Source organism: Podarcis erhardii (genome assembly GCF_964252035.2).
Source record: "Podarcis erhardii genome assembly, chromosome: 1".
NCBI lineage: Eukaryota > Metazoa > Chordata > Lepidosauria > Squamata > Lacertidae > Podarcis > Podarcis erhardii.
Window position 1 is genome coordinate 46,040,600 of NC_138497.1, and position 19,979 is coordinate 46,060,578.

The 19,979-nt window shown below is 44.5% G+C and overlaps 1 protein-coding gene across 1 annotated transcript in view; it reads left to right on the forward strand.

Moving 5' to 3' along the window:
• MIDEAS (mitotic deacetylase associated SANT domain protein) overlaps positions 1–19,979 on the forward strand; it is a 90,592-nt gene continuing 70,613 nt past the window's right edge. The window contains exon 1 of the mRNA XM_081881354.1: positions 1–190. The gene's annotated coding sequence lies outside the window, so the exon portion shown is untranslated. The remainder of the gene's footprint in view (positions 191–19,979) is intronic.

Consider the following 19,979-nt stretch of genomic DNA (forward strand, 5'->3'; position numbering starts at 1 on the left):
ACCGCGCTAGGAAGTGACGCCTTCCCACAATCCTAGCGAAAGGCACTCAAAAGTTGGGGTTTGGTTGCCTGCGGGATTCCCCCCCCCCCGCCGCCCCCGTTTCTTCTTGGGCTTCTTGTTGGCAGTGCATTCCTCTGCCCCGGACTTGACTCAGGACGGGACTTGTTGCAGCGATTCTCTGCGACTGAAGGTGAGCAAAACTTTCGCGCTCGGTTTGGACGCTGGGTGTTTGTTTCCTTGTCCTTTGGTGCCTGGATTAATATAGTCTGGGGTGGTGTAGCAGGAGATCTCCTCGTTTTCTTGCTACTTCCAACCCGCTCCGCCTCCCACTTCCAAGAGAGAGAGAGAGATGCAAGTCGATTATTGGGTTTGGCTCGGGTAGATGTGAAGTGGAGCAGACAGAATGGAGATCCGGAGTTTTTCTGGGATGGCGGAGAAAACGGCTTGGCGTTGCTCGGGCACAAGTGACAGCAGCTGCAGCAGCAGCCGACTGAACTTTGTGTGTGTGTGTGTGTGTGTGTGTGGAGTTGGGGGGAGGATCTGAAGGCCACCCTCTTCGGACTAACTCGGTTCTGTCGCTTCTCCTCTCCGGAACCTGCGAGCGTCTCCCTTTGCTCTGCAAAAGAGGCTTTTAGCGAGTTTCGTCTCGGATCAAATCCGCCCGTGCATTTAAAAAACAACAACAATCCACGTTTTGCACTTTTGTTCGTTTGTTTACTCCCGCGCTAGTGGCTCAAGTTTATTCCGCAGACAAAAGAGTCCTGTTGGACGAGCCCTTGCTGCTGACTTCGCACCGGGGGTGGGGGGGGGGAGAGAGAGAGAGAGAGAGAGAGAGAGAGAGAGAGAGTCGAAGTGGCTCTTCCAAATATGGGACGAGCCTGTGCTGAGGAAACAGAAGCAGCCTTGCCCGCCTCCTTGCAACAAATGATGACGTCTCATCAGGCTGCAAAGGATCTTTTGGGATTTAAACGAGTTTTCCCCACCCGTCGTGGCCTGGTTTTTTTATGTAAAACAAAACAAAACAAAACAAAACAAAACAAAACAAAACAAAACAAAACAAAACAAAACAAAACAAAACAAAACAAAACAAAACAAAACAAAACAAAACAAAACAAAACAAAAGCTTGTTGCACGGCACTTCTGGCAGATGTTGTGTGCTGTTAATCATGCAGTAACGGTACAGGACGGGTACTTTGGCAGTTTGTCGACAAAGCTGTCCAAACACCCACTTGCATATGTGACTGTGCCTTGCACAATCCAAGTCTTATGATAATCCTGGATGAAGGTTTATTTTGGATGTATTAGGCTTGCAGGCTGCACATTGGACATGTTTTTTGCTTTTTGCTCTCTGGTCGGGGACAGAGGGTGGCGCTTGGGGGGGAATTGTCATCGCGCCACTCCTTGGTGTGCGGAGTGCCTCAGGGTGCGATACTCTCCCCGATGCTTTTCAACATCTTTATGCACCCCCTCGCCCAGCTTGTCCGGAGTTTTGGGCTGGGTTGCCATCAGTATGCCGATGACACCCAACTCTATCTGTTGATGGATGGCCATCCTGACTCGGCCCCAGACACACTGACCAGATGTCTGGAAGCTGTGGCTGGATGGTTACGTGGGAGCCGGTTGAAGTTAAATCCTTCGAAGACAGAGGTCCTTTGGCTGGGACGGGACGATATGGGATTGAGGGAGCAACTCCCATCTCTTGCGGGGGTGCAATTAGTGCCAGCACCGTCCGTTAAGAGTTTGGGTGTAATCTTCGATACCTCCCTCTCTATGGAGGCGCAGATTACAGCTATAACAAAGGCGGCATTTTTTCATCTCCGCCAAGCTAAGCAGTTGGCTCCTTACCTCTCTCGCCCTGACCTAGCCACTGTGATCCACACGACGGTCACCTCCAGACTGGATTATTGTAACTCGCTCTACGTGGGGCTGCCCTTGAGACTGACCCAGAAACTCCAGCGGGTGCAGAATGCTGCAGCGAGACTCCTTATGGGGTCTTCGCTGTGAGATCACATTCATCCGGTACTATACCAGCTGCACTGGCTCCCGGTGGAGTACAGGATCAGGTTTAAGGTGCTGGTTTTAACCTTTAAAGCCCTATATGGCCTAGGACCCTCGTACCTACGGGACCGCCTCTCCTGGTATGCCCCACAGAGAAACCTACGGTCTGCAAATAAAAACATCCTGAAGGTCCCAGGCCTCAGAGAGGTTAGGCTGGCCTCAACTAGAGCCAGGGCCTTCTCGGCTGCGGCTCCAATCTGGTGGAACGCTCTGTCACAAGAGACTAGGGCCCTGCGGGACTTGACATCTTTCCGCAGGGCCTGCAAGACAGAGTTGTTCCACCAGGCCTTTGGTCAGGGCGCAGCCTGACTCCCTCCTCTGGCAACCTGCACAGAATGTTGCTTAATGGTTGCCATCAACTTGATTTTAATTAATTTTTATAATGAAATGAAATATTTTTAGAATGTTGGATTATTTGATTGTTTGATTATTTGATTGTTGTTAGCTGCCCTGAGCCCGGCTTCGGCTGGGGAGGGCGGGATATAAATAAAATTTATTATTATTATTTATTATTTGCTTTTTGGTTCTGTTGAATTCTGCCCTGAGCTCTTGCTTGCTGTGATATTGTATACATATTATTGTATTATATGTATTATTGATACGTATTATTGATACAAAGGTTTTACTGAGGTTTGAGACAGATGAAGGGAACTGCTGTTTCTTAGTGGAAGGGCATCTGCTTTCAATGCAAAATCCCTGGCATTTCCAGGTACAGCTAGAAGAGACTCCAATCTGAAATACTGATGAGCCACACAGTACAGTGGACTAATGGCTTGATTCAATATAAGGCAGTTTCCTGTGTTTTCTGCAAAGAGGTGTTGGTGTTGGGGAAAGAAAAGCAAAGAAAGCAAAACAAAAAGGATAATTGTGCAATCTGAACAAGCTGTTCAGACACACATGACTGTTTACCTCTGTGTCGTGGGAAGTCGCTTCTAAGTTCTTGTTATTGCAACTGCTACCTTTACAGTGCATCTGGGTATCTTTCAGTGAGCTCCACAGTACTGTCAATGCAAGACAGAATGTGCAACAGAAACTTAGTCACTGTATGTTTCGCATCTACATTATAGATCAACTGACGCACCAGCTGATTCGTATGCCTCTCACTTTTGAAAATAGAAATTGCTGCTGGTGTATGAGTGCCTGCAATCAAAGTGCACTCAGCACTTTATTGCAGATATGGTTTCTGGGTATTACGTGGAGTCTGATCAAAAGTTTTATCTGGTTGCATCATATAAAAACCATGAGGATCTCACAAGCATAGCTGACACGTATCTTTTAATATTCTGGGGGTGATTGCATAAGAGTACTTGAAGAGGATTGTGCAAAACCCTGTCTCTACTGGGGGGCAGATTTGTGCTTCAAATAAAGAACTGATAAATTGCTCCTTAGGTAGTTGCCAAGTTCTTGCTTGACCTCAAGTATATGATCCTCCTTGGAGTCTTCCCAATAATAGGTGGAAGATGTGCATTTAAGGTTGTACTTGCACTTACAAAAAAGGAAAGGAGAAGAGAAAGAATGGTGCAAGAAAATTATATGCCTATAAAAGCCCTAGAGGAAAAAAGACAACCCAGTCCAGGAAGAAAATCTTAACATTTCAGGAAGCTTTGAAAGCAGAGTGCTCAAAGCGATTGCATAGTGAAGATTAAAAATGATTCTCTGCTCTGCTCTGCTCCACTGCCACCCTCTGTGAAACTGACATAGCCTTGGGAAATAAAATAGGAACTTTGAGAAGGGCTTGCTTTGCTGCAGGGTGCATGTGCATGGAGGAATGGTGAATTGTAATATGGTAAAGCATGTGTTAGTATTGTGGCTGTAGTTTTTGTTTGGATAGGCCAGGGGTAGGGAAACTTGCCTAGGGCTACATTCCCTTCTAAGCAACCTTCTGGAGGCTGCATGGCAGTGCTGGGAGGGGCCACAGGCAAAACTGAGTAGAGCAATTGGAAGCAAGAGACTTTTTTTTTTTTAGTTCAACAACACATTCTAGACAGGCAAAAATACCCAACGAGAGTGGAAAACAGCTAGTAATGGGTGGCTGGGTAGGTGGCGGTGGCCTGGAGAGTCCTAATAGAGAGGTTGGGTTGGACTAGATGACCCTTGGGGTCCCTTCCAACTCTACAATTCTATGACTCTTAAGCAGCATCTGGCAAGTCCTGGGTTTTAATGCTGTCTTCACCACATACTAATTACTTGGCCATAGGCAAGCCATTTTTCCAAGATGCAGGTCTACCTTCCAGGACTGTTATGAAAGTTGTTGAAATTCGTGTGTGGTTTTTGTTTCTTAACATTTGAAATGTGCTGCATGCACATTTAACCCTGTAACCAATTTATTTTTGACCACACAAACTTTTGGTGCATTCGGCAGACCTAAAGTGTGAAAGGTGCCCTGAGAGTGGATTCAGACCAGCACCACAGAGCTGCTTCACAGAGGATGCTTTGCCTTGCTACATGTGGCAGCTGCTTCTGTGTGCTGAGCTGCTAATCAAGGGAGCAAATTGCTATGCAGAGAACCCTCCTTTTGATCATGTCACCACCACACATTTCAATTGGGGTTGTAGTGGTGTGGCGACACTTTGGGCTTCTTCATGTAGTTTAGTATATTTGCCAAGCATGGCAGCACTGACTCCAGTAAAGGTTTCAAGCTCTCTAGGAAAACCCTTGCATAGCCTTTCTCTTTCTCTCTTTTCTTTTTAATGATTGCCTGCTAATTGCTGCAAATCACAGTGCTATTAAAAGGAGAGCTAGAGGAATGAGTTCAAGAACTGGTGGCTGTGCCCCTCTTTATGTTTTGGATGGGGGGGGGTATGCAACCTAAGGCTCGCCTTCTCCTTCTCAATCCGGCCCGCAGATGGTCCGGGAATCAGCATGTTTTTACATGAGTAGAATGTGTCATTTTATTTAAAATGCATCTCTGGGTTATTTGTGGGGCATAGGAATTCATTCATCCCCCCCCCCCAATATAGCCTACCACATGGTCTGAGGGACGGTGGACCGGCCCACGGCTGAAAAAGGTTGCTGGCCCCTGTATTGGATTCACCTTTGCTAAGGAACTCACAGTGACATACAGAGTCGTCGTCCCCCCTCCCCCCATTCCCATTACTATATAGCCTCACAACAACCCTGTGAGGTAGGTTAGCTAAGAGGCAGTGCCTGGCCCAAGGTCACCCAATGAGCTTCATGGCTAAGTGGGGATTTGAACCCTGGTCTCCCAGGTCCTAGTTGAACACTCTAAACACTACACCACACTGAATGAACAAAGGTTTCAAGGCAGAGAGGCAGGAATGGCTCAAGTTACGTTGTTGATCTGAAAGCGAATGATTCTGTTCCCGCTCTGTATCCTGATGTGTGCTGGGAGCGGGGAGGACAATAGTCTCCCATTCAGGGATCTTCCTCAGCCCAGAAACAATCAAATGAAGGATTAGAAACTTCTATTGGGAAAACTGGGGGGAGGGGGTACACCTGAACTGTTGTCCCATGGTTTGCATCTTTTCATTTTGAAGAGGAGTACAGTGCCTGTTGAATTCTGAGACCTTGAGTTGCTCCAGCCCTGGTGGGACTTTGAAAGGACAGGTGTGTCCAAGAATTGCAAAACATGTTGATTGTGAAACACGCTGGAATAAAATTTCACTCCAGGAGCAGGACTTTTGGACATCTTAATGAAATTCAGCCAGGAAACTACAGGTAACATATTCAGAGCTAACAGGGCTGACCCACTAAACAAGTAATCTGCACACCTTTGCTGTTGGAAATATAGAAGGTTTCCATGAACTTTGTGTGATTACTGCCAGCCACTAACATTTCCGGGTGTTACAGAAAAGATCCTCAGGTTGAGGAGTACCATTGAGGGTACCATTTTCATAAGAGCTAAAGTGCAAAGGTACCTCCTTAAAAAAAAGTTACGAAGTTAACCAGTGCCCTAGATGTTCTTGACTCCTGTGTTGTAAATTTTGCCAGGCTTCCTAAACTAGACTGGGAGTGCAGTGTTTGCTGAGTAATGCTATATAACTGTGGGAGTGCCCCCTCTCCACCCAAGAGAGTCAGATACAGTTACAGTTATTGTGTTTCAGATGCATTTGAGGGCTTAACATGCAGGCCACATATTTCCAGTATTTCCTCTGGTTTCACAAGCATGGACTAGAAACTATTTTTTTTTCTTTTAAAAATAATGAATTAGTTATCTAGGTGAACTGGGTATTTGTATGGTGATCTTAAATCTTTTAAGTTCCCCTGTATGAGTCTATTGGGTTGATTTTTACATAAATAATTTTAAAACCAAGACTCATAGACAATCTGCCTTTGGGGGTGGGGGGGGGGAAGGTCTGCATTCCTGGAGGTTTAAACCAAAGGAGCCCAGGCTCAAACTTCAATTAATTGTTCCATTCTTCCATACAGTGGTACCTCTGGTTATGAACTTAATTCATTCCGGAGGTCCGTTCTTAACCTGAAAACGTTCTTAACCTGAGATACCACTTTAGCTAATGGGACCTCCTGCTGCCGCCGGCAGGCAATTTCTGTTCTCATCCTGAGGTAAAGTTCTTAACCCGAGATACTACTTCCGGGTTAGTGGAGGCTGTAGCCTGAAGTGTTTGTAACCTGAGGTGTTTGTAACCTGAGGTACCACTATAGTACATAGCTGTCAATGTTTTCCTTTTTTAAAAGGAAATTCCCTTATTCTGAATAGGATTCCTCGCAAGAAAAGGGAAAATTGACAGCTATGCTGTAGTGCAGTGTGAAGATCAGGTTTCCCTGCTTGGTGCTCCTTGCCTTCAGATCTCTCCATGTCAAAAGCAGGGACGTGGTGGTTAAATGGGATAATAACCTGTGTTCAAATGCATCTTAGGACTTGTTTTCATATTTTTTTGGAGCTTGCCATTCTGTAACAGGAAGCTTCAGACACACCCTTTTGCTGACTGCCTGTTTTGGCTCATCCACAAGTCACTGGTGCGAGGCAGTGCTCAACAAAAATGCTGGCGCCCCCACTGCTCCAGGGCTGAGCTCAAAGGGTTGATGCCAACCCTTACTCAATTGCTGCTACCAACATGCTGAAAGCTGTAGACACGTGGGTTGCTTGTCCTTGGGGATGAACTGTGAGAAACTTTTAAGTAGGAAGGCCTGCAAAGCCTGCTTCCCAAGTACCCTTCCTTCCTTCCTTCCTTCCTTCCTTCCTTCCTCCCTTCCTCCCTTCCTCCCTTCCTCCCTTCCTCCCTTCCTCCCTCTCCCCCTCCCCCTTCCCCTCCCTCTCCCTCTCCCTCTCCCCCTCTCTTTCTTGCTCACACACCACACACATGCATTGTGACGCTACTTGGGAGCAACTGCCTGGTGGGGAACCAGCACCAAATGTACATGGCTGGTGTGATGTTGGAGGAGTGGGAGCCGTTGAGGTTGGATCTAATGGGTGTATATTATGTACAGTGGTGCATCGCAAGACGAAATTAATCCGTTCCGTGAGTCTCTTCGTATACCGGTTTTTTCGTCTTGCGAAGCAAGCCCATTGACAGCTTAGCAGATTAGCGCTATTAGCGGTTTAGCGGCTTTTAGCAGCTTTTAGCGGCTTATCAGCTTAGTGGATCAGCTGATAAGTGGCTTAGCTGCTTAGAAAAAGGGGGGGAAGGGAAAAAAACCCGCAGGAACTCGCAAGACATTTTCGTTTTGCGAAGCAAGCCCATAGGGAAATTCGTTTTGCGAAGCGCCTCCAAAACGGAAAACCCTTTCGTCTAGCGGGTTTTCCGTCTTGCGAGGCGTTCGTCTTGCGGGGCACCACTGTACAAAATTTGTCCAGTTTTTAGGCTGCTATATTACGGTGAATTGTGATGGGTCAGGCCTTGTTTCTCTTTGTTTCCACTGAAGCCAGCTGTAAAGATGTAACTCAGGGGTCGCCAAGATAGTTGTGGTGTGAAACGACATCCATGACAGTTGCTTGGGTTTGCAAATGTGGCCCAAAAATGTTGGTTTCCCCTGATGTATTTAGGACATGGTGTAGGATTCTGATGGGCCATTTGTGTTGTTATATAAGAGGGGGACACTCCTGGTACACAGGTATGGGTTTCCTGTTACAGTACTGCTTTATGGCTACCGTATACAATTACATGAAGTACAGGATCATGACATTTCTCAAAATGCTAAAGAGGTGAGTCAGGAGCTCCTCATCTCGATGGATTCCTGGCTCACTTTCAGCTTACTTATCCTTTAGCCTACCTTTTGGAGCACATCGGAGATCGAAGTAAATGGAAAACATTTCATCCATCCCTGGCAAAATTAGTGTAACCAATTGTGTCCACAGGCCATTAGATTGTCAATACTCTTATAAATCATTATGAATTTTAGTAATATTTGCCATTCCTAGAATAGAGTATGGTATAGTTGGATCAGTCTTAAATAAATAATGTTGATTTATATTGGGGGCTATCTAGTCAATATACGGTAATTGGAGAGCATTTAAACTTCTTATCTGGGTCTTCAGTTGCACAGCAGTTGTAACAGCAGTACGTTGTTGTTGTTGTTGTTGTTGTTGTTGTTGTACAAAGTGAGTTTGGAAATTGCTTTACTACATGCTGCCTCTGTTTGAAGGCATTACGAAACAGATGCAGTTGAGGCTGAAGGCAATGACCCAAACACTTGTTAATATTGGCACATGCTGACCCACTCATATTTGCTAATAAACAAAGTGCCAGCATGCTTTGATGTGTTTTAAAATGCCAGTTATCAAGGTGAGATAGTATTTAGCCATATATTTAAAATGAATTTTAAACAGCTTTAAATCTATATATCTTATAAGATATATTATATCTTAAATCTATTATGTCTTATATTTTGACTCTCAAATCCAAGGAATAGTACCATAATAACCCTCCCAATCTGCAGGCCTGTACAAATAATACAAGTTGATATTTTACACAGATGTAGGAGATATTACATTAGAATGATAGAATTGTAGAGTTGGAAGGGACCCCAAAGTCATTGCCCAACCCTCTGCAATGCAGGAATTTCAACTAGACCATACTGTATATGACAGATGGCCATCCAACCTCTTCTTAAAAACCTCCAAGGAAGGAGAGTCCACCACCTCTCGTGGGAATTTGTTCCACTGTCAAACAGCTCTTACTGACAGAAAGATCTTCCTGATGCTTAGCTGGAATCTCCTTTCTTGTAACTTGAATCCATTGGTTTGGGTCCTAGCCTCTGGAGCAGGAGAAAACAAACTCCATCCTCCATGTGACGGCCCTTAAGATATTTGAAGATGGCTATCACATCTCTTTTCAGTCTCCAGGCTAAGCATACCCAATTCCCGCAGCTGTTCCTCATAAGATGTGGCTTTCAGACCCTTTATTGTAGCTGTGGATTTCTGATCAATGTCCCAGCATGTTAAACTAAATTTAAACCAGACCAGTGGGCACAGTGTGACACAACAACAAACAGTATTGGACAACATCACTAACCCCCCCTCCTTCACATACGTACTTTTTTCACCCCATGATTCTTCCATGAAAATAACAAGAAAGAACTGTATGCTGGTATACTGCCACAATTTTAATCACTTTACTCCCACAATTTTCCGAGTTAAGGGGGCTGCAAACAGATTTTTCCCTGGCATCAAATGGCACAGAAATCAGCGCTAAACACACAATATATTGAATTAATTTTCCAGAAGTGACTTTTTAAGTCATGTGAAAGCTGAAATATAATGCAAAAATTAACAGTTAGGGAAATAGAATAAACCACCACATGAAAGCAGCCACAGATACATGAAAATATTGCTCCTGGTAGATTGCAACCCCCCCCCTTTCAGGAGCTATAATTACAGCAACTTTGGGGGTTGCTTTATTTGTGGGGGTGGCGGCATGATTCAGATAAGAAGTCTGGGGTTGGCAATGTAATGGGCAGTCATTATTTCTCAGCCTGGCATACCGCAGAGGACTTTTTTGAGGACAGCTTGGGAAGGCTCCCTGGACTCTTTAGAGCAGCTTTGGCCAATTTGGTGCCCTCAAGGTGTTTTCAGCAACAAGTCCCATCAACTCCAGCCAGGTGTCTGTTTGCCATCCTTCTGCACAAAATCAAAGCCTCCCAAGGCCAGTGGTGGACTTCGGGCCTTCAAATTTCAGTGGCATCCTGGGGGACTCCAACATTCGGTGCCCCTCTGCCCCTCGCCTTCCATCCAAATAATTGTTGCAGCGCCCTCTTGGCTCGGTGCCCATTGTGGGCCCATCAGTTGCACCCCCCTAAATCTGCCTCTGCCAAGGCTTTTAAAAAAAGGAAATCAAGGTTTTGTTATGTGTATATATGTTACATGTAGTTTGCCAATTGCTCAGTGCAAGAAATTATGGAATAGTCACTGTTTTCTTTTATTTGCATAAGAAGCACGGAGAAAGAACAGTAATATTAAACCCCACTGAGGGGGCAGTGTGAATCTTGCTGTATTTAATGTGGGTGTAAATTAATGCTGTTTGGGGAAGGAGGCATGAATAGGTCTTAAATAAATAAATTCTGCATCAGAACATAGAGCTACATTTTTTCACTGCCTGGGACTAAGGTGCAAGTACATGTAATAATAATAATAATCAGAAGAAGAAGAAGAAGAAGAAGAAGAAGAAGAAGAAGAAGAAGAGTTTGAATTTGATATCCCGCCTTTCACTCCCTTTAAGGAGTCTCAAAGCGGCTAACATTCTCCTTTCCCTTCCTCCCCCACAACAAACACTCTGTGAGGTGAGTGGGGCTGAGAGACTTCAAAGAAGTGTGACTAGCCCAAGGTCACCCAGCAGCTGCATGTGGAGGAGCAGGGAAGCAAACCCGGTTCACCAGATTATGAGACTACCGCTCTTAACCACTACACCACCCTGGCTCTCAGCACATAGTTGATCCCCACACCCACAAAATCTAGACACTGAAGCAGGTTGGTTGAACATCTGCAGTGCAGTGCAGTGCAATTGAATTATGGAATTTTAGCAACAGTGATACAGATGTGTTATTTGTTCTGGCAACTAGATTGCTTCAGAAACCCTTGGGCTTTTGTTTTCCAGGCAGATATTCCCCGGAATTGCATGTCTTGCTGTCTGCCTTCTTGGCAGGTTCAGGTACTTCCTTCAGGGAGCCTACTGTTCCCGTTTCTCAAATAATTCCACTTGTGCAACTTGTGTGACTTAGTTCTGTATCATGGCTAGAACCAATATAAAAATCTGTGGCCTAACAGAGTTGGAAGAGAACAGGAAAAATACCTATGTGGAGGTGTGCATTTCAAATTCCAGCTCAGATTGGTACATATGCTTCTACTATGGGGCGTTAACTAATTTGAGTGTTAAAATCCCCATGTAACTAAACTTAAAACAGAAAGAACAAGGAATGTTTTGGTGTCGTCTTTATTTAGTTCAATGTATACCCTGCACCTGTAGTTGGCTTCTATCCAGCTATTCAAAACAAGCCAAGAATTATAGCCCATTAGTCAGCAGTATTAATACTACCATATTTTTCGTCCCATACGACGCTCCATCCCATAGGTTGCACCTAGTTTTTTTGGGGGGAAATAAAGGAAATTTCCCCCCCTTTATTTCCCCCCCAAAACCAGGTCAGGGAAACCGAACCAGGTCGAGGAACAGCGGGATGGCGGCGCTGCGCCTCCTTGCTGTCCCCCAAGCTTGTGGGGCTGGCCGATGTCTGTCCGGCGGGCGGGGCGCTCTGCTTCAGGGTGCCCCTTGCGCCGGGCAGCAGGCTGCTATCCGCAGCGTGGGGAGCGCTGCCTAGGCTGCGGATGTGTTCCCGAAGCGCTGGGCGCTCTGCTTTCAGGGCGCCCGACGCTCCAGGAAGCAGGCTGCTATCCGCAGCCTAGACAGCCCTGCGGGACCTCCCGCAGGGCTGCGAGGCTGTGGATGTGTTCCCAAAGAGCTGAGCACTCTGCTTTCAGCGTGCCCGGCGCTCCGGGAAGCAAGCTGCTATCCGCAGCCTAGACAGCCCTGTGGGAACTCCCGCAGGACTGCTTAGGCTGCGGATGTGTTCCTGAAGCCTGGAGAGCGAGAGGGGTCGGTGCGCACCGACCCCTCTCGCTCTCCAAGCTTCAGCAAAAGCCTGCATTCACCCCATAGGACGCGCCCAGATTTCCCCTTCATTTTTGGAGGGGAAAAAGTGCATCCTATAGGGCGAAAAATAAGGTAACTAAAAGCTGAGGGAGTAAAAAAGTACTGGACAGAGCAGGTTGCCCCTGGAAGAAAGAGGTTAAAAACCTCTTGAGTCTGGCTGCCTAAGGCACTTGAAGCAGAGGCCTCTCTCCCAATGACCTAAGTGTGCAGGAAAGGTTCATATGGAAACAGGTGTTTACATTAGCTTCCACAGTCTCAAATCTTTCAGGGTTTTAATGGTTGGCTTTCAATTGTGCTCAGAAGCAGCTGTGTGAGTGGCGGCAACAGCAACACCCGAAGCTTGGGGAGGAGGTCCTCCGTCATCCTCTCTCTAGAGCACTCATTAAGATTCCCTCTCATCAGAGCTTCAGACTGTCCAGCTGCCCATATGAGGAGATGCCTAATTCTAGGAATCAAAGCATCTCGTATGGCCTGGCCCTGGATGCTAGATAGCACCCATGCAGGGAGGGGAAGGGCTATTGTCTTATATGGTGTGCTTGATACTTTTAGTTAAAACATACCCACTGGTGCTGACAGCAACATGGAAAAGACATTTTACATCACTGTCGCTCCAGTGCCATCATAGGTCACCACTACCTTGGGATGTGGGTGGCGCTGTGGTCTAAACCACTGAGCCTCTTGGGCTTGCTGATTAGAAGGTCAGCGGTTTGAATCCCTGTGACAGGGTGACTTCCCGTTGCTCTGTCCCAGCTCCTGCCTACCTAGCAGTTCGAAAGCACACCAGTGCGAGTAGATAAATAGGTGTCAGGAAGATAAATGGAGTTTCCATGTTGTCCTGTTGCGCCACAGCGGTTCAGTCATGCTGGCCACATGATGCAGAAAGCTGTCTGTGGACAAACGCCAGCTCCCTTGGCCTGAAAGTGAGATGAGTGCCACAACCCATAGTCTCCTTTATCTTACCACTGCCTTGTAAAATAATCACCTTATCGTTGTGTTTCTGAATATCAGTTGCTAGAAACCACATGAAGGGAGAGTGCTCTTCAGATTGGGTTCTGCTGGGGGTTTGCCAGAGGCAGCTGTTCAGCCACTGCAAGAACAGGATGCTGGACTAGATGTGCTGTTGGCCCTGATCCAGCAGGCTCTTCTTATGTTATAGAATATAGATCATTTTTCAGCTTAGAGTAGACCTGCTGAAATTAATAAACACAACTAATTTGGACCTATTAGTTTGAATGGGTTTACGCCAAGGACAACTTAGTGGCATACCCTCTGTTGGAATCTGCCTTTCACTGAGTTGGACCATTGGTCCATTTAGCTCAATACTGCCTGCACTGACTGGCAGCAGCTCTGCAGGGTTTCAGGCAGGATCTCTTAAGGCCATGGCTGAAGATGCTGTATGACAGAGTGCATTAGAGTTGTTAAGTACATAATGTCCAAATCTTAAGACTAATGTATGCTGATTATATATCGACTGGGCATTTTGCATTCATGTTTTATCTTACGTATAAAAGTCCTCAAGCTGTTGCACTTGTTTCTTTTCCTAGGTGTTAAAACAACTGAGGAGGAGAAGTGTTAAAATAACTAAGTTTTATACAAGAAAATACAGAAAACCAAAATTGTAATGTGATTTGGAGAGAGACTCAGTGGTCTTCTTGCTCATTCTTGATAAATATTTGACATTAATAAAAACTGGAAGACTTTGCAGTTCTTCTACATTTGCATCCTATCCCTCCTTTCAGGAACTCATAGCAGCTTCAGATATTACAAACGTGGACCTGCAGCTCCCTATGCAGTCTCTTCCTCCATTGTCTGCTGATGATGGAGGATAATGTTCAAAATGTATCTTGGGTAGGAGAGGAGAACAGGCTGCATTCTATAATATTTCCTGTACAGGAGCCTCTTTGGATTTTCTAAGCAAACAATGCTACGTGAAAGGGCTCCATGCGCATTAGATGTAAATCTGTGTACGAGAGCCCCAGTAAGAAAGAAAGAAAAAGAGAACTGAAGGATAAGAGAATTTGCAGCAAAGAAGCATCAATTAATTATTTCTCCACCTATTACCATATTCCTGTCTAAATTCTCTCCACTCTTCCCACAAGCTTTCCTATGGGGTTTGTGTCCTTGCAAACATGTAGCTGGACCTCTGTGGAGAGGAAAGCTACTGTGGATAATTAAGAGCAGACAAGTGACTGTAGAATAAATAAAAATTGCCTTCGTCTTGCCACCTTCTCAACTCTAATTTTTTTTTTAAATAAACTGTTGTGAAACTCACTCACAACGCATTTGTTTATCATGTAGACGTTACCTCTTAATAATTGTGAGAGGAGGCTGTGCTGACAGCTTTTCTCTATAACATCTGAAGCCACTGAGCAGCTTATGTGGCCCTGTGATTCAGGCACTGATCAGCTTAGCTTTAACCCGGTCAGAGGATCACCTGCTTTCTAGGCTGCAGGTTTCATGGCCAAGTCATTAATAGCAATACAGTCGTACCTTGGTTGATGAACGCCTTGCGACTCAAACGTTTTGGCTCCCGAATGCCACAAACCCGGAAGTGAGTGTTCCAGTTTGTGAATGTTCTCTGGAAGCTGAACGTCTGATGTGGCTTCCGTGGCTTCCAATTGAGTACAGGAAGCTCCTTGGTTGTTGAATGTTTTCGGAAGTTGAACGGACTTCCAGAACGGATTCTGTTTGTCAACAAAGGTACAACTGTATTAACAAACTACAGTCATACCTCGGGTTAAATATGCTTCCGGTTGAGTGTTTTCAGGTTACGCTCTGCAGCGACCCAGAAGTAATGGAACGTATTACTTCCGGGTTTCACCACTCATGCATGCGCAGATGCTCAAAATGACATCACGTGGAAGTGGCGAAACACAATCTGCGCACGCTGCGCACGCGTGTTATGTTCTACTGAGGATGCATATGGGGCTCCGGAATGGATCCAGAGGTACCACTGTAATATGATGTATTCTAAGTCTTTAAAGAGCGGGGAGGGAAAAATCAATATTTGAATATTTTATATAGGAGCAACTTGGACATTACGTGACGCAACTTTTTAGGGGTCTTAAGAGTGTTGTGGAACAGGCATGGCCAAACTTGGCCCTCCAGCTGTTTTGGGACTACAACTCCCATCATCCCTAGCTAACAGGACCAGTGGTCAGGGATGATGGGAACTGTAGTCCCCAAACAGCTGGAGGGTCAAGTTTGGCCATGCCTGCAGGCTTAGTATAATTGAAGTCACTTTCCAGTCATATGTTGTTGCTTAAACAGAAGGGATCTGAAAGTCTAGTGGCATGGTTAGTTACTCAACATGTCTATTTTGGGGAGCTAATAAATTGGCAGGACATAGTGACCTACTCCAAAGTGACTTTTTAATGCAGATATTTCAATGAAACTTTATCAAGTCAGGCACAGCGTGAAGGCTTTGACAACTGAAATGTCACTGCCTCTCTTTTATCAAATTCCTGGAGCTTTAGATTTTTGCTATTCAGGATATTCTTGGCCTCAACGTAGAATACTCTGCTATTGTATCTGTGCTGTCAGGAAAGTGTTTATTTACCTTTCAGAATTTAACAGAAAAGACAATTCTGCCAGATGTAGCTTCTCCTGTCATCATAGCATTGTGATCTGACAAGCCACAGTGAACACCCAAGACAAAAGTGCTATGGTTAATTTATTTGAACTAACCAGACAATTTTTGGCCTGCAGGGCAGTAGCTTTAATGTGTTGCTATTCAGTGATGGTGCTTTATGAGGAGTACCCTACACAAGAAGTATTGGGTGGGAAAGTCACCATGAGTTGCTTTAAATTTTCATGTGATGAACACAAAATAATTAAAGGGTGACAGCATGAACAAAGCAGAAGTGGGTAATTCCTGAAAACTATTGCAGAGGTCCATGGGTTTGTTGCCAAACAAACAAACATTTAATTGCATGGAAATAGAAAATGAACATTGTTGTCACTACAACAAACTGATTAATGTTTGGTGAATATGGAGTGGTAGTCTCTTGGCACCAATGATAATGGTGAAGTCCTACTCAGGCTTCTTTGGGGATGTATCTTGCTTTAACTGGGAAATTCTGAGTAAAAGTATATATAACTGGGCTGCAAATCTGCTATCACTTGCAGCAAGCTTTTGCTGAAGTTAAACCATTTGAGCTCTTGTTTCAAGAAGTTTTGATAGTCATGAAAAGCTGAAGACAAATTTGTGTGAGAGCTTTCTGGAAAGCATCATCAACATATAACCCCACAAAAAAGGAGAAATATCCATGTCGTTGATGTTCTTCTGGCTCAGGACTGCATGCTTTGCACTCTGTGCCGAGAGCCAAAGATTTGAATTACGGCATAGCTGAAAGTGATAGCACTGAGCAGCAAAATGTTACAGTGCCTCTTCCTTTCTTTCCCCCTCCTCATAGAGAGATTTATTATACATATATTGTCACTACTCTCCTTGAATTGGTTGGCAAGGAAAGATACACAGTAATCTCTCCAGTATCCTGAATGTTTAATGCATATCCTGCTCCCCTGAGCTGCCACTATCACAAAGGTCCAAAAAGACCTGAGTCGGAAGATGTCCCTCAGAGCAGCAAACATCTAGTGATTTCTTTGCAGGCCTAGAAGATGGCTATATGCAGACATGGAGCCTGAATGTGGGGTTGTACAGAACAGGTAGGTTGAGTGATTTTGAGTGGAGAAATGGCGAGGTGTATGTGCTTAACTGCCCACCACTCAGAACTCCAAATCACCCTTGGAACATTTTGGATGCCCCTGTTTTCTTTGGAGAAATGTTGGAGGGTATGGCATTAAAGTGTTGTTATATAATTGCTGATAAAATAAATGAGAGGATGTTACAAAGAGAGTGTGCTTGTTCTCTCTCTGTGTGTGTGGTGTTAGGAGGGTGATGCATATATTGTGCATCTTCTAAAGAAATAGCCACATGCTCTCTCAAAAGTATGTCTCTCTTCATTTCAAGATTTTAAAAATTGCAGTGAAAAAATGTGAAATCTGCTTATACACTCTGAGGATGCCTGGGAGTAAGCCCCATTTAAGCCTTACTTCCGAGTGTATAAATAGGATTACGGTGTAACGAGGCCTTCCACAAATGTATCTGAAACACTGCTTTAAGTGGGAACTGCAGTGATATCTCACTTACCCCATATCACTTATCCAAAACGTGAGGATATTTTGATGATAAAGCCTTCACTGAAGCAATGAGAAGAACAAAGCCTACATGCAAATGTGAGCTTTATCTAGAGAAAGGACTTATAATTACTCTTAATTGTATCTTTAGAAGGCTGCTGGTGGTTTCACAGGCCTTTTCTGTGGATCCTGTTTGCACGTGTTGAAACTTGACACTTTTGCATACTGAATAAAAGAGCCCACGGGAACACAAGTGATACAGTGAATTATGGTAGAGCTGGAGACATCATAGCTGGCAATTTGTCAGTGTTGCTGTTTTCACCAAATGCATATTGTCTTTAACAACATTCAGAGTCCCTTTGAATTAATGTCGAATCATGCTGTGGGTCTCATATTTTCATTTGACACTGAACACTTGATCACAGATGTGCACAGAGCAGAAAACCCTTGGCATCCTTTCCAGGAACCTGGGGTTTTTCCATTGGTTTGGAATGTGAGCCACTAGGCTCTTTGATTTCACTTTGTGGGAGGTTATAAGCAGTGGCTGCAGAGGCTGCATAACACACACTGCAAGAATCCTGGGAACTGTTGTTTACCCTTCACAGAGCTACAACTCCCAGCACCCTTAATAAACAACAGTTCCCAGATTATTTGTGGATGTGTGCTTTCAATGTACAGTATGGGGTGTTTGAAGCCAGAGTCTAGTCGATCAAAGGCTTTTATATACAAATTCCTTACTCTGAGATCTGAAACCTATGCAGTATTACTACTACTACTACTACTACTACTACTACTACTACTAGACAGTGGATTACATTAAGGCAGAGGATGTGCAAGTCTAATGAAAAACCAGTGAACTCATGGGTTGCTACCAGAAGCAAACATGGTGTGTGCAACAAGAAAAGAGTGATGGGGGTATAGCACATGCTTTGTCTGTGTCGTACCTCGTGCCATGTTCAGCCTCCAGTATCACCAGTTAGAGGAACTCAGATTACAGGATTGGGAAGCTCCTCTATCTAGGAAGCATCTGTCAGAGAAGACAGGACTGGGCTATACAGCAGGGCTGGAGAATGGGTTGCCCTCCAGATGTTGTTGGACTACAACTCCCATCATCCCTGACCATTGGCTTTGGTAGCTGGGACTGGTGGGAGTTGAGTTCCACAATGTCTGGATAGGCACAGATTTTTCATCCCTATACCGTAGGCTGACTTCAGTCTTGTATGCAGCCTGCTTTCCCCCCTTTTTCTTTTGGTACTTGAATACCCAATCCACCGAGGCGTTTTCAATTTACATAGCAAGGGTGCAGATACAGGATCTTTAAACAACTACGGCATAATTGAACTGTGTTCAGCAACCCTGAGTATGCATTTGTGCTAAATGACTTCTAGAGGGATAATTACATTAGTGTGCTATACAGAAATAACGGTTGTGGCATATTAAAGAGACAGGGACTTTTTAGTGATTTCTCTTAATCTTTGGAACTCCCTTCCTAGGGGACAGAAGTTAACAGACATTTTTTATTACAGTCTGTTTTGGTTAATTATCATATGCTGTGCCATCTCAATATGGCTATTGGACGAACGGAAAAATTCACACAGGATTACAACTTGTTTTTACCTGCTTAAGGAGATTATCAGAAGAGGTCACAAAGAAAAAGGAAAAATATATGAAAATAACAAGATGAGATGTGGGAAACAGCAAGATAGGACTGGATAGAATTATGTACATTATTTGGACAGATTTGTGGACATTAATGCAGCAGCAAGAAGATGATTGGATCCCCTTCGGAACTTGAAATATGAGTACCCCCAACAAAAATTTAAAATTTGGCTTTGTAATTTGGAATTTATGTGATGCGATTTGATTTGATTTGATTTGAATTGAATTGGTCGGTTAATAAAAATTATTTATAAAAAAAAAATTATCATATGCTATATGCTGTGCTTTGAAACGTCATTGCTGCTGCTTATAAATTAGTGGAGTGTTTTTTTTCCTACTGCATTTGTGTGTTTTGAATTGTGATGGCAGTGTAAGTCATTTATTTACTTAAGCAATTTTTGTATGGCATAAGGCCAATAGAGGCCACTGTATCAGATGCATGAATGGTTATCCTCAGTTGGCAGGCTTATCTATCTGTAAGCGGGGGGGGGGGGTGGTGGTCAGGGAAAGCAAAAAGTATTACTTGAATAAGTTCAATAAAAGCTTAAATAATAAAAAAGTATTTTTTCTATATCCAATCAAAATTCTTTCCAAGACTCCAACTTATCAACAGACACTGTGCAATCCATCAGAAATTGATCAATGATCCACTAGTGGATTGCGGTCTATCTGTTGACCACCCTAGAGACAGGCTGTTGTTCTACCTCCTCTATCAGAAATAGTAGGTCTATGAATACCAGTTGCTTCGCATGGGTATCTGGTTGACCATAAGAGTGCTGGAATGGATGGTCCTTTTGGCCTGATCAAGCAGCTTCTTATTGTGTTCTGGTATCTCCTTATACTGTATGTTGCCTTGTGGCAAATTCACACTTAAAGGTAAAGGGACCCCTGACCATTAGATCCAGTTGTGGCCAACTCTGGGGTTGCGGGTTATCTTGCTTTATTGGCCGAGTGAGCCGGCGTACAGCTTCCGGGTCATGTGGCCAGCATGACTAAGCCGCTTCTGGTGAACCAGAGCAGCGCACGGAAATGCCGTTTACCTTCTCGCTGGAGCGGTACCTA